At 41.8% G+C, this 15,185-nt stretch overlaps 1 protein-coding gene across 4 annotated transcripts in view; it reads right to left on the bottom strand.

Annotated features, from left to right (window-relative positions):
* Window positions 1-14,722, bottom strand: part of ELF2 (E74 like ETS transcription factor 2) — a 101,826-nt gene extending 87,104 nt beyond the window's left edge. For 2 of the 4 annotated variants that reach the window (XM_059378467.1, XM_059378444.1), the window contains exon 1: window positions 13,790-14,043. The gene's annotated coding sequence lies outside the window, so the exon portion shown is untranslated. Of the gene's footprint in view, window positions 1-13,582; window positions 13,603-13,789; window positions 14,044-14,555 lie in introns of those variants that run through there. The other 2 variants (XM_059378452.1, XM_059378459.1) reach the window with 2 other exon arrangements.
* Window positions 14,723-15,185: the final 463 nt, after the last annotated feature.

Here is a 15,185-nt window from a genome sequence, read left to right on the forward strand (position 1 = left end):
TAAGCCTTATATCCTAATTCAAGTTTACCCATATTCCAAATAAAAAGAACTACCTGAAACCAAAATATAAACATTTTCATAGTGCTAAATATAGCTGTCTCAGTTGATGCAACATGCGACTCTTAATCTCAGTGTTGTGAGTTTGAGCCCCAGATCGGGCAAAGCGATGACCTAAAAATAAAAATCTTTAAAAGTAGACAGATAAGATAGATAGAAAGACAGATCCCCTGCAGAAGCAACTAGGGGAAAAAGTACATCTACTCTCCCACTTTGAGACCTGAAATATTTACAAGGTAGTAAAAGTTCTCAAAGTTTACAGATCCCTCCTCAGGGCCTGGCACATATAGGCCCACAGAATTATAATGGGGGCACCTGGTTTGGTCATTATGATCCCAGGGTCCTGGGATCCAGCCTCGCATGGGACTCCCTGCTCGGTAAGGAGCCTGCTTCTCCCTCTTCCACTTCCCCTACTTGTGTTCCCTCTCTGACGGTCTCTCTCTGTGTCAAATAAATAAATAAAACTTTTTTTATTTTTTTTAAAGATTATTTATTTATTTATTTGACAGAGAGAGATCACAAGTAGACAGAGAGGCAAGCAGAGAGAGAGAGAGAGAGGGAAGCAGGCTTCCCGCTGAGCATAGAGCTCGATGCGAGACTCGATCCCAGGACTCTGAGATCACGACCTGAGCCGAAGGCAGTGGCTTAACCCACTGAGCCACCCAGGCACCCAAATAAAACCTTTTTAAAAAGTTAAAAATTAAAAAATAAAAATAAAATAAAATAAAATACAAGAATCCATTAGCAGGCTTCCTCATACTCTTCTTTCCTTCCCATGAGAGGAGGGCATGCAGAACTTACACTTCCCCCATTAACAAAAATGCACCAACATATGTGCAGCGTTTCTGCCCAAGGAAGCCCATCAGAGATGCGGCACCCAAAGTTTTATGGAGGCCTGCTCACAAGGGTACCCTTTGATTGTGTATACCAAAATTCCAGACCCCCAAAAGGAAAGCAGGTGTTCAACATAAATCATATTGTTTGCAAACAGTCTAGGCACAGTGAATCATCCTTTAAAAAAAAAGATTTAAGGACGCCTGGGTGGCTTAGTCCTTAAGAGTCTGCATTTGGCTCAGGTCATGTTCTCAGGGTCCTGGGGTCCAGCCCCATATAGGGCTCCCTGCTCAACAGAAGCCTGCTTTTCCCTCTCCCACTCCTCCTGCTATGATCCTTCTCTCATTGTCAAATAAATAAATAAAATCTTAAAATTAAAGAAAGAAAAGATTTGTGAGAGAGAATCCGAATGCACACGGGCCTGCACAAGGAGAGGGTAAGGGCAGAGGGAGAGGGAGAACCAGACCCCGCGATGACAGGATCCCCCTGAGGTGGGATCCAGTCACAGGACCCTGAGATCAGAACCTGAGCTAAAGTCAAATGCTTAACCAAATGAGCCGCCCAGGCGCCCCACAGTGAATCATCCTTATCAGTTACTGGAAACACCCTGAGAGCCAAGTTACCAGATGCTAGCTATGGGCCAACCTTGCAAACAGGTCTTTCCAAAGACAGCAATGTCAAACCTAATATGTTAACTCTTTTCTGTGCAGAAAATTATTTAATTTTGTGAAGTCTGAGACTCATCTGTCAAAAGCAAAAAATAATAGAAACTACTTTACAGCGACAACGATTATTATAACTATCATGGTATTGTTACGCAGTATAATGGCAAAATTTCATAAAGATTTTAAAAAAAAAAGAAGAAGAGGGGTGCCTGGGTGGTCAGTGTGTTAAAGCCTCTGCCTTTGGTTAGGGTCATGATCCCAGGTCCTGGGATGGAGCCCCTGCATCAAGCTCTCTGCTCAGCAGGGAGCCTGCTTCCCACCCCCCTGCCTGCCTCTCTGCCTATTTGTGATCTGTGTCTGTCAAATAAATAAATAAAATCTTAAAAAAAAAAAAAAAAAAGATTTCGGAAAGATCACTTTGTGATAATGATGATGAAGACTACAGAAAGTTACAGATAATGTAAAACTTCAACTTAAAACTTAGCCTTCAACCCAGCAGCAACTTCTAGAGGAGGATAATGATCTGAAATGAAGAGACATCGACCTTATCTTTGTGCTGTAAAAGATATGCCAGGATTAAAATGCTTTATCATTGCAGAGTGCAGATATTATGATTGAGTTTAAGTGCTTAGCTATGACATGGTAGAAGAGCATCTCCACTTCCAAAAATTAAGTAAAAATTCATGAAGGCAGTCTTCCTAGAACATTCTCAACCCATCCAGATCACAAAATAAAACATAAAACATGAGTTTGTCCTGGAAGTTTATTTAAGCAAAAAAGAGGAAACAATTTACTGATCCTTTTACAAATGAATATATACTTTCTATTCTTACTAATTATAATCTAAAATTAAGATAACCATTAAATTTCAATTTAGAATGGCACATGTTTAACACAGAACTGAGATTTGTAAGAACTTAATTTTTTACTTATGTACCTAAATGATACCTACTGCAAGATTATAAACAAAATTACTCAAATTGGACAGTTGACTCATGAAAACATTGAAACTTTGGCCTTCAAGTATAGATAGAAACCAAAGGATTCTGAGATTAAATATCTATTCTGAAATCACCATATTATTTGTTTGTTTTATCCTCAATTCCTGAATTTAACTTTTCTTACATTATTTATAAAGCCTAACCTTATAATCAATCTACCACAACGTCCCACTAAGTTTCCTCATTATCACTGATTATGGCTGAGTAGAAACCTATAGAACACATAAATTACCACAGAAATTTTTTGGTTTTTGCTCTTTAGCCAAATTTATAACCCAATAATGCAAATTAACATATGCTAGTTTGGGAACCAAAAGAAATTAGCTTTATTCTATCTTTAATGAATCATCTCAAGGATACTAAAGATATTAGGGAAAAGACAGAATATTTTTTAATTGTCTGGATTTTATCCTGTCCCAAATCATCTTCTTGGCATTCCTCTGTAATGAAGTAAAAAGTGAAGAGTGTTTTTTACATGCTTAATGAAAATCTTTCTACCACCCCACCAATAAAAACTAGAAAATAAACTCCATTGGAATTGAGCCATAGCTATTTTAATCATCATTGTATATACACCTCTCAGAAGAGTGTCTGGCACATAACACACCACAATTTTAACTCCTAACTCAAGTTTTCTTTTTCTTACTTCCTTCTTCTATTCTACTATCACTAATATATATACATATGTGTCCTTTGTTAAGCCACTTTAAGTCATTTTGGGGAAAAATAAGTACCTTTTAACAACTATATCTACAATACTGAATACAGTCGGATTAAATGGTTAGTGAATAAAAGGGCAAAGAAATATATTAGATACACACTGTAAATTATTAACGCAGAGAGTAATTTATTTTTTTTAAGATTTTATTTATTTATTTGACAGAGAGAGATCACAAGTAGGCAGAGAGGCAGGCAAATAGAGAGGGAGAAGCAGGCTCTCTTGCCAAGCAGAGAGCCCAATGCGGAGCTTGATCCCAGGACCCTGAGATCATGACCCGGGCCCAAGGCAGAGGCTTAACCCACTGAGCCACCCAGGCACCCCAACACAGAGAGTAATTTAAAAATACCTTCCAAATTATGATATGAGTTGATTTGATATAGCTAGTTTATTTGAAATATATCTTCAATATACTTAAATACTAAAAAACTCTTATCTTTTTAAATTAACACATAATTTTAAAAGCATATATTAAATATTATAGAAAAGTACATTTAATTTTACTTATTTTTATTTATTTATGTGTGAGAGAGAGAGAGCACACGAGGCGAGCGGGAGCAGAAGGAGTGGATGAAGCAGACTCCCTGCCGAGCAGGGAGCCCAACACAGGGCTCAATCTCAGGACCCCAGAATCAAGACCTGACCTAAAGGCAGCCACTTAACTAACTGAGCCACCCAAGTGCCCCTAGAAAAATACATTTAAATTTTTTTTTTGTTCTTTATTTATTTGAGAGAGAGCACAAGCGGGGTAAGGAGCAGAAGCAGAAGCAGACTAGACCAGAGAGAGGGACAGAGAGAGAAGCAGACTCTCCTCTGAGCAGGGATCCTGATGCGGGGCTCGATCCAGGGACTCGGGGACTATGACCTAAGCTGAAGGCAGACGTCCAACTGACTAAGCCCCCAAGGCACCCCAGGAAAGTACATTTTAAATATTTAAAAAAAAAAAATACGCTACATTATAAAGGGAAATATTGGAGGTTACTACTCACTTTATAGAAACCATAGCTTACTTTTTTAAAATAAACAATAGAGGTACTTTGAAAAGGTACTTTATAGGGGCACCTGGGTGGCTCAGTGGGTTGAAGCCTCTGTTTTCGGCTTGGTTCATGATCTCAGGGTTCTGGGATCAAGCCCCGCATTGGGCTCTTTGCTCAGCAGGGAGCCTGCTTCCTCCTTTCTCTCTGTCTGCCTCTCTGCCTACTTGTGATCTCTCTCTGTGTCAAATAAGTAAAAATAAAATCTTTAAAAAAGAAAACGTACTTTACTGCAAAAATTTTATTCACATAAAGCTTTAGTGGACTATATTCCACACTGTCTAATCTGAAGTAATTTGAATGTCTAATTATTATTTTATGTTAATATTAGTTAGCCAAACAAAAATAACTGACTGGTGCCTGGGTGCGTGAGAAGGTTAAGCGTCTTACTTTGGCTCAGGTCATCAATCTCAGGGTACTGGGATGAAGCCCTGCTCAGGTGAGAGTCTGCCTGTCTCTCTGTCCCTCCCTAGCCCCTGGATTCTCCTGGGTTCTCTCTGTCTCTCAAGTAAAAAAATAAAATCTTTTAAAAAAATAATAACTGACTGCTTTTGCTAGTGAAATAGAGGAGTAAGAAGTTATATTTAGAAAGTCAGTCATCACACAACTAACTACATCATGTTATCTGTACCTTTTAGCCCGTAATTATGAACAGTTGAAAAACTAACATGATAACATGAAATACTAACATGAATTGGTTAAAATTGTTATCATAAGAATCTCTACCATTGCTATAACCATACTACAAATTTAAAGTTTCCTAGGTATTGGTATTTTATTTTATTTTTAGGTAGCTAAATTTCAAGGAAGAAACATCAGGGAAGTTATTTTCCCTGCTGTTCTTTATAAAGCTAAAATCATTTACAGAAAATCCTACATATATTTACTCACATTCAAAAACTGTGAGAGAATAAACTACAAACTGAGCTGTAAATTAACTCTTTAGTCAAGAATGAAGGTCACTACAGTATTTTCCAATTTTTGTAAATTGTACATTTACAACAAGCTTATTCTGTACTTTCTATTCTCTAGGCTACATGCTCTTCCAGGTCATCCACAGACTGAATCCTCCCCACCTACAATTACTTCCTCAAGTACCACCCCCTCAGAGAAGCATTTCTATCATGGCTCCCCAGTTCCAATTATATTCCATTGCCATGTAGCTCCCCAATCAGTCTCTATTTGACATCACATTACCCTATTTTTTTCTTCATTATAATTATCATGAGAATTATCTTACTCATTTATGTTTAATATATGTCTCCTTCACCAGAGTATAAATTCCATAAGAACAAGTACTGCATTTATCTTATTTACTACAATCTCTCAAGGAGCTAAAATAAATTAATACTATACAATTAAATGTACAGGCTGAGATGAAGATTTTTATATTTTGTAACGATTCTCACACATATTTGCTCTCTTAGGCTTCTTCCATTTTTTTTTTCTACCCATTAACACTTACAATGAAAGAATTGGTTTACTCCAAGAAATATGGATAAGCGAGTAGATGTTATACTGTATAAGACCCCAAGTTTGAGAATTAATGGTATATCTTTCAAATTGTATACTGATCCTACATATCAGTAAACATTAGTAATTATAAGTAAATTGTTAATTATGTTTAAATTAAAACTATCAGATGAAATTTGCCATTTATGAGTAATACACATTCATGTATATTATGAAATGCAGATGAAAATTATTGAACATAATTTATAAATACAACAAGCATCATTTCAGAATTTAACACATAGTTTAAATATCTTCTACCTAAAATGTAATTTTATCTGAAATTAAAGAAATCATCTTTAAAGAACTAAAGGACAGTATAACTAAAAAAATAGACAATTTTAATAAAGATATAAATATTATATTAAAAAAGAAGAAAAAATGGAAATTCTGGAGATGAAAAATGTAATTCAAGTTGAAAGGTTGAAAAGCACAATAATTGGCTAACTTAAGAATTCACTAGCAGAGCTCAATAGCAGATTTGAGATGATGGAAGAGTCAGTGAACTTGCAGACACATCAACAGAAATTACCAATTCTGAAGAACAGAAAAAAATAATTTTAAAAAATGAAGAGAGCCTCTGAGACTTATGGGATACCACCAAGCACCCAACAAACATGTAATGCGAGTTCCAGAAGGAAGAGGGAGAAAAGAACAGAAAAAATATTTGAAGAAATTATGATCAAAACTTGCCTAACTGTTGAAAAATATTAATCTATAGATTCAAGTTTAATGAATCCAAAGTAGGATAAACACAAAGAGATCCACACCCAGACATATCATTATTGAAAGACAAAGACAAAGAAATTCTTAAAACTAGAAAGAGAAAAACAACTCATCAGAAACAATGGAGGCCAGAAAGCGGAGACAACATGGTCAAGACACCGAAAGAAAGAAAATTTGTAACAAAGAATCCATATCTAGCAAAAACTATTCTTCAAAATTAAAGGCAAAATAAAAACAATCCAAAAAACAAAGACTGAAATAATTCATTAATAACAGCACTGCCTTACAAGAAATCCTAAAGGAAGTCCATCAGACTGAAAGAAAATTACCAGCCCATAACTCAAATGCACAAAAGGAAATAAAGAGCAACATAAAAGGTAAACATATGTATAAATATAAAAGACTGCTTAATATTTTTTTCTCCTCAGGGCGCCTGGGTAGCTCAGTCCGTTAAGTGTCATGAGCCTGGGAGCCTGAGATCAAGTCCCACATAGGGTTCCTTGCTCAGTGGAGAACCTGTTTCTTCCTCTCCCTCTGCCTGCTGCTCCCCTTGCTTGTGCATGTGCTCTCTCTCTCTCTGTCAAATAAATAAAATCTTTGAAAATATTTTTTTTCTTCTCTTAGTTGTTTTAAAAGACATACAATTGCATAAAAAATACAGAACAGTGCTGTCAGGCTACTAACACATGAAAACTTAATATGTATGACAATACTAACAGATATGATGGGAAGGAAATGGACGGAAGTTTCTACATTTTACCATAATTAGTCAATCTGAAGTAAACTGTGACAAAGACATATATTTTAATCCCTAGAGCAACCTAAGAAAATAATACAAAAGATCTAGTTAAAACACTAACAAAGGAATTCAAATGATACTTTGGAAAATATCTATTAACTCCAGAGGACAAGCAAAGAAATAAAAAAGAAATGAGACAGGGCACCTGGGTAGCTCAGTTGGTTGAGTGTATGCATTCTGCTTGAATCATGATGCTGGGGCTGGGATCCTGGCATTGAGTCCCCCACCAGGCTCCCCACTCAGCAAGGAGTCTGCTTCTCCCTCTCCCTCTGCCCCTCTCTCATGTGTGCTCTCTCTCTCAAATAAAAAAAAAAAATTAGATATATCATATCATTGCAGATATAAATCAGTGATTACATTAAATGTAAACAGATTAAACCCTCCAAACAAAAAGCAGAAATGGTCCCATTTTTTAAAAAAGCAAAGCAAATATAAGACACATTGTAGTCTCAAAAAACAAATAGACTGAAAGTAGAAACATGGAATGTGCCTGGGTGGCTCAGATGTTAAGCATCTGCCTTTGGCTCAGGTCATGATCCCTGGGGTCCTGGGATCAAGCCCCCCCATAGGGCTCCCTGCTCCTCTGGAAGCCTGCTTCTCCCTCTCCCACTCCCCCTGCTTGTGTTCCCTTTCTCACTGTGTCTGCCTCTGTCAAATAAATAAAATCTTTAAAAAATAAAAAAGAAAATAGAAAGATGGAAAAATATTTGCAATACAAACAATAAGCATAAGAGAGCTGGAGTGACTATACCAACACCAGACAAAATATAACTAGAGACAAAAAGGAATCTTTCTAATGATAAAGGTCAGCTATCAGTAAAACAATTATGTATGTAAAGTATAACTAACAATGCCCCCAAAGTATGAAGCAAAAACTGACAGAACTAAAAGGAAAAATAGACATTCCAATAATAATAGGGATTTTAATCTGTCTCTCAATAATTAATAGTATGGCTAAACAGAAAATCATAGAAGGCCTGTAAACTATCACTCAACTTGACATGACACCTACAAAACATTCCACCCAACAACAGCATATTCTTATCTAGGATATACATATTCTTATCTAGTCCACAGGGAACATTCTTCAGAAAAGATTACATACTACGCCATAAAATTGTCTCAATAAATTTAAAATGAGAAAATCATACAAACTATGTTCTCCTACTACAGGCGAATTAAATTAAAAAATCAACAACAATGAAATGTAGGGAATCCCCAAATAATTGGGGATTATCATTATTATTTTTTTTTATTATGTTGTACATTTCTAAATAACCCACAGTCAAAGAAGACATCAAAAAGGAAATTTTAAAATATTTAGAAGTGGGGCGCCTGGGTGGCTCAGTGGGTTAAGCCGCTGCCTTCGGCTCAGGTCATGATCTCAGGGTCCTGGGATCGAGTCCCGCATCGGGCTCTCTGCTCAGCAGGGAGCCTGCTTCCTTCTCTCTCTCTCTCTGCCTGCCTCTCAGTGTACTTGTAATTTCTGTCAAATAAATAGATAAAATCTTTTGAAAAAATAAATAAAATAAAATATTTAGAAGTGAATAAAAATTTTAAAAAGCAAAACACAGGGGCACCGGTGTGGCTTAGTTGGTTAAGCAACCAACTCTTGATTTCAGCTCATGTCATAATCTCAGGATCATGAGATTGAGCCCCTTAGGGGGCTCCATGCTCAGCACGGAATAGGCTTGAGATTCTCGATCTCTCTCTCTCCGTCCTTCACCCCACTTGCATACACACTCTCTCTCTCTCAGATAAGTAAATAAATAAAAGCTAAGACTATATATTGTATGGTTCCATTGCTATAAATTATTCAGAAAAGGCAAATCCATACAGACAAAACACAAATTAGTTGCCTGGGACTGGCTTGAAGCGGGTGGGGTAAGGGTTAACTGCAAACAGATGAGAGGTAGTTTTTGGAGGGCACAGAAATGTTCTAAAAATGACTTATAAGCTTAAACCAGTCCTGCTGTCAGTCTGTGGGAGTCAGGTATTGTGCAACTCACTGAGTCTCTGCTGTCTACCCCCATGTTGAAGAGGAGCTCTGCCTCTCCATCCCAAGCTAGAGTACCTGGAGCTGGCCTCTTGGCCTTCTGTTGGCCCAGTTGTGTAGAGTTCAACAACTTTATGCAGATAAGCTCTGCCCCTGCCCAGGAGCAGGACCTGTCAGTCTGAGGAGATCCTGGGCTTTCCCCCTAGCCAGCTAGGCCACCAGCACAGAGCTTCCTTTGCTGAATTAAAGTTTGTAAATGCTTTTAAAGATAAACAAACAAGGAAACAAATAAATCTGGTTTTTAATGATATCTCAATCTCACATGTTTATCCATTCATGTATTATTGATGGGACACTCAGGTTACTTCCATATCTTGCCTATACTAAGTTATGATGTAATGAACACAGAGGCGCATTATCTTTTAAAATTAGTGTTTTCATCTTCAGATAAACAGCCAGAAATGGGTTTGCTGGATTATAGTTCTATTTTTAGTTTGCAGAAGCTCCATACTGTTTCCATAGTACCTGCCCTATTTTGCATTCCCACCAACAGTGCACAAGAGTTTCATTTCTCCATATCCTTGCCAACACTTGTAATTTCTTCTCTTTCTGATAATAGCTATTCTAAGAGGTGTGAAGTGATATCTCATTATGGTTTTGACCAGCATTTCCTTGATTAGTAATGATGTTGAGCATCTTTTCATGTGTCTGTTGGCATCTGTCTTTTTGGGGAAAGGTCTATTGGAGTCCTCTGCCTATCTTTTAATTGGATTTTGCTTAATATATTGAGTTGTAAATTCTTTATATATTTTGGATTATTGACACCCCCCCTTATCAGTTACATCATTTACAAATATCTTCTCCCATTCAGCAGGTCCCCTTTTCATTTTGCTTATGGTCTCCTTCACTGAGCAAAAAGCTTTCTAGTTTGATGTAGTTCTACTTATTTTTGTTTTGCTGTCCTTGCCTGAGAAGACAGATCCAGAAACGTATTGTTCTGACAAATGTCCAAAAGCTTACTGCCTATGTTTGCTTCTAGAACTTTGATGGTTTCTGGTTTTCATTTCAGTCTTTAATCCATTTTGAGTTTATTTTCCTATATGGTGTAATAAAGTGGTCCAGAAGCACCTGCTGGCTCAGTCGGTGGAGTATTTGGCTCTTGATCTCAGGGTCAAGAATTCAGGCGCTAGGTTGGGCACAGAGATTACTTTTAAGATAAATAAATAAATAAACCCAAGAAATTGGTCCAGTTTTATTCTTTTGCCATGTAGCTGTCCAGTTTTCCCAGCACCATTTAATAAAGAGACTGTCTTTTCCCTGTTGTAACTTCTTGCCTCCTCTGTCAAACATTAACTGACCTTATAAGAATGGGTTTATTTCTGGACTCTATTCTGTTCTATTGATCTGTGCCTGTTTTTGAGCAAGTACCATACTGCTTTGACAACCACTATGGCTTTGTAATATAGATTGAAATCAGGAAGCTTGGTATCTTCAGCTTCCTTCTTCTTTCTCAAGATTGGTTTGGCTATACAGGGTCTTTGGATACAAATAAAACTCTATACAAATTTAAGGACTATTTGTTCTAGTTCTGTGAAAAATGCCATTAGAATTTTAATAGGGATTGCAATGAATCTGTAGATTGCTTCAGACAATATGAACATTTTAACAATATTAACTTTTCTAATCCATGAGTATGGTTTATCTTTCCATTTATTTGTATCATCTTCAATTTCTTTCATCCCTGTTTTATAGTTTTCAGAGTAAGGTCTTTTAACTCCTTGGTTACATTTATTCCTCAGTATTTTATTCACTTTGATGCAATTTTGAGTGGGATTGTTCTCTTAACATCTCTTTCTGATAGTCTATTATTAGCGTACAGAAATGCAATATTTATGCATATTAATTTTATGTGCTGTGTACATACCCAAGAGAAATGAAAACACAACTACAAATAGTGTACAAAAATGTTCACAGTAGCATTGTTCATAATAACTAGAAAGTGGAAACTCAAATATCCACAAATTCACAAATAACGTATATAACCATACAACAGAATATTACTTAGCAATAAAAATAATGACATAGGCTACAACATGAATGAACTCTGAAAACATTAAGCTAAGTAAAAGAAACCAGTTGTGAAAAATCACATATTGTAGGGTTCTACTTTTTTTTTTTTTAAGTGAGAACAATTGCCTGCTCAAGGAAGGAGGGTGGGGGAAGAGAATCTTAAGCAGGCACCACCCCCAGCTCAATTTCAGGACCCTAAGATCATGATCTGAGCCAAAATCAAGAGTTGGATGCTCAACCGATTGAGCCATCCAGGCACCCCTGTATGACTGTACTCATAAAAAATGTCCAGAATAGATAAATCTATAGAGACAGAAAAATCAGTGGTTGCCTAGAGCCGGGGGATCTTGAGGGAAAAACGAGAGTAACCACTATAGGATTACTTTTTGGAATGATGAAAGTGTCCTAAAATTAATTACGATGATAGTTGCACAACTCTGAATATATTAAAAACCACTAAGTTGTACACTTTAAATTGGTGAATTGAATGGTGTATGAATTATATCTCAATAAAACTGTTACCCAAAAACAAAAACAAAAAAACCATGGGAGTACAAAGCCATCCATCAATAATGGTAGGCCTGCCACATCCCAAGTTACCAACCTATTATTTAGGACGCAAAAATCTCGAAGTTATAAATATCTTCCAATCATACTCTCATAAGTTTGTAAGTGTGTGTGTGTGTGTGTGTGTATGTATCAGAAACTAGAAGCAATGATTAATCAAAGTAATTAAATCACTAACCTTAAAAAACAGGTTGACATTAAATATTCAAATTTCAAATGCCGGAAGTATTTCTATTTTCTACTTCATGTGTTTGCGAGGAGATAGCTCAATGATATTCATATAAACGCACTGCATAAACTGTATGGCCCTACCTATTAACGTTAATCATTCCTGAATCCTTCAAACGTAATTCAATAATTTCTAGGCTTATATAAAGTCATTTTTACTTTTTAAAGAAAAAGAAACTCCAAAACGCAAATATCCAATCCTGCCTTAGTGAAGTGTACATTGTTCCGTGATTTGGGCACTATTCTGTGATTATGGCACTAAAGAAAGTGCATAATTTACCTCTTTATAGTGACTCATAGGTAAAAAGAAAAGCAAATCTGATTACCAAACACAAGATTACTGTTGTATCATCACCGGATTAAAATTAAATACACAACTGAAGTAAATGTTCGTGAAGGGGGGAAATTTTACAGTTTTCGAATGAAGTGCTCCCCCCTCACTCATTTAAACTAGTACCAATAACTTAAAGAAAGGCTGTTCTGCAGCGAATCTAGGTCCTAGAAAGAGAGCCCAGGATGCTGGCACATAAGAAACACCAGAAACAGGGCAATCTGGATTACTCTTGGCCTTATGGAATATTTTCTGTCTTTTATCGACACGGAATAAAAACGCCCGACTGGAGCGGAGGGGTGGCGGGGTGGGGGTTCGGCTACTCTACTCGCAAAGCTGCTCCGGCCGTCAGCACCAGCCCTAGCAGAGCCCTCACCGTTCCTTTCCCGCGCCCCCAAAACATCCAGTAGCACGGTCCCAAGGGGACAGCTTTTCCAAGAGAGGATCCAGAAGGCGGTCACCGGACGCGCGTTACAGAGCCCGTTTTTGTTTTGTTTAAAAAACAGATTCCTATCACAGCCAAGCCTCCCTTACCCGGGGGGAACTGGGGGAAGTGGCAGCAGGGGGCCGGCGTGGAAGGCGAGAATAAAAGGATAACCGAGTACAACCTGCCATGCAAGCTAGCCGCGGAGAGAAGGAAAGGTAAGAGGCGGCGGTAAGGCCCGACGGGGAAGGAAACTGGTCTCCAGCCCTCCACGCCACCCCGCGCGGCCGGAGCCTCCCAGGTCCCGCCCCGAGCTCGCTGCCCTGCCCCGGCGCCGGCCGCAGCCTCCCGCCCTACCAGACCCTCCCAGGACACGCTTCCTCCGGAGCCGGACCCCCGCCCTGGCCTCCCCGCGGGATAAGGCGGGTCAGTTCTGTCCGCTCCTCGGCAGAGGTGACTCGCGCGGCGATGTAAACACAGCGAGACCAGCTGCGCTCAGCCCATCCCCCCCACCCCGCCGGGGTCCGTAACCTCTTCCCTCAGCCCTGCCCCGCGCCCCGCGCTCCCCTCGGGCAGGCGAGCAGCGCGCCTTCCCCTTTCTCCAAGTCCCGCTTCCCGACCGTTGCCCGGGGGCACTCAGCCCCCTTCCCCAGCTCTCAGCCGTTGTCACCGCCACAGCCTCCGGAAAACCCTCGGCAAACCCCGGAGCAAACAACACAGGCGCGGGGCGGGGGTGCGGAGGGAGGAGGCGGCACTCGGGACAGCGAGGCTTTATCACCGCGCCCTCCGCGCTCCCTCCCACCAGCCTCGGCTGCTCGCGCTCTTACCTGCTCTCCGCGTCGCCAGGGAAGACCAAGGCGTCGCTTTCCCTCCCGGCAGGGCCGCGGACTAGCACCGCCGCCGCCGTTGGCCGGGCGTCCCGAGGGAGCCGGGGCCTCCCCGGCAGCCAGAGCCGCTCCACTGGGAGAGGAGGAAACAAAACAGCGGCGAGCCGCCCCGCGCAGCGCCCCCCGCCCGCGCCGCCCCACCGATCCCCAACCGCCGAGGCGACGGCGGCGACACAGAGCCCGGCGCGGGGAGCAATGGTGGCCCCCGCCCTCGCCCCGCTCCCGGCCCCCTCCCTCCACCCCCCACCTCAGCTCCTCCCCCTCGGCCTCCTGCCGCCGCCACCAGGACACTCGAGTCCGCCTCCCCCACCCCGCCCGCTCGGAGCGCTCCTCCCCTCCCCACGCGGCGAGGGGGGGCGGCACCGCCAGTCACCGCAGCGTCTGTCAAACCGGGGCCGTCTATTTATACCCCGCGGGGCCTCACCGCCGCTGGCCCCCACCGGCCCGCCAACCTGCCTCAGTGGCTCTCTCGACTCTCGCCCGCCCCTTATCCCCCAACTTCTCCCAAACCCGCCTTCTCAGGTAGACTCTGGCCACTTGTCCCGCTCCCTGCTCGGGGCTCCCCCATCCCACTCTCGGCTCCAACCCCAGACTGGTGCAGGGGCCCCAAGGCGCGGGCAGGCGCGTGGGGGCAGCGGGGCCGCGCGTGCACCTGCAGCGCCCGCCCGCCCCCTTCTCCCAGCTGGCCCGGACCGCACGCACACACCCTCGCCACTCTTCGAAGCCTCCCGCGGGCCCCGGCTGTCACTCCATCCCCAGCTCTGGACTGCCTCCCTTCTCCAGGGACAGCTCCGCGCTCGGGCAGTCTGACAGATAGTGAGGGCCGAGGGTTGGATAAACTCCTAGTCCCGGTCCCTCCAGTCTCCTCTCTACAGCCGAGAAAGGTGGGGGCGCGGGCGGGCCGGAGCGCGCCGCCGGCCCCGCCCCGGCCCCTCCCCGGTCGGTGACGCTCGTGGCGCACCGCCCCTCCAGCCTCGCGCCCTCGGCGCCGCCCGCTCCTCCTCCCCGCTCTCAGACGCCCGGCCTTGTACACCCGCGACCCCGCCCCATTCCCAGAAATTACCACCCGCCCAACGGCCGGGCCGCGCGGCGGTTGGTGCCCGCGTTTGCTGACGGTCGGGTGGCGGGGCTCAGCGCGCAGCTGCGGAGCGCGGCGGGCGGCCCCTTGGCGCTGCCCGCCGAACTGCGGGCGCCCGCACCGAGCCATTGTCGCTCTTCGCTCGGTTAGCGACGGATAAGTAACTCAAGTCCGAGTATTGTTGTTGCGAGAATGCGGGAGTGTACTGGTGCGGGAGTCTTTCGGTCCAAGTGCCTAACGAATTCGAAAATGAAAACC

Source organism: Mustela nigripes, chromosome 1 (genome assembly GCF_022355385.1).
Source record: "Mustela nigripes isolate SB6536 chromosome 1, MUSNIG.SB6536, whole genome shotgun sequence".
NCBI classification, from domain to species: domain Eukaryota; kingdom Metazoa; phylum Chordata; class Mammalia; order Carnivora; family Mustelidae; genus Mustela; species Mustela nigripes.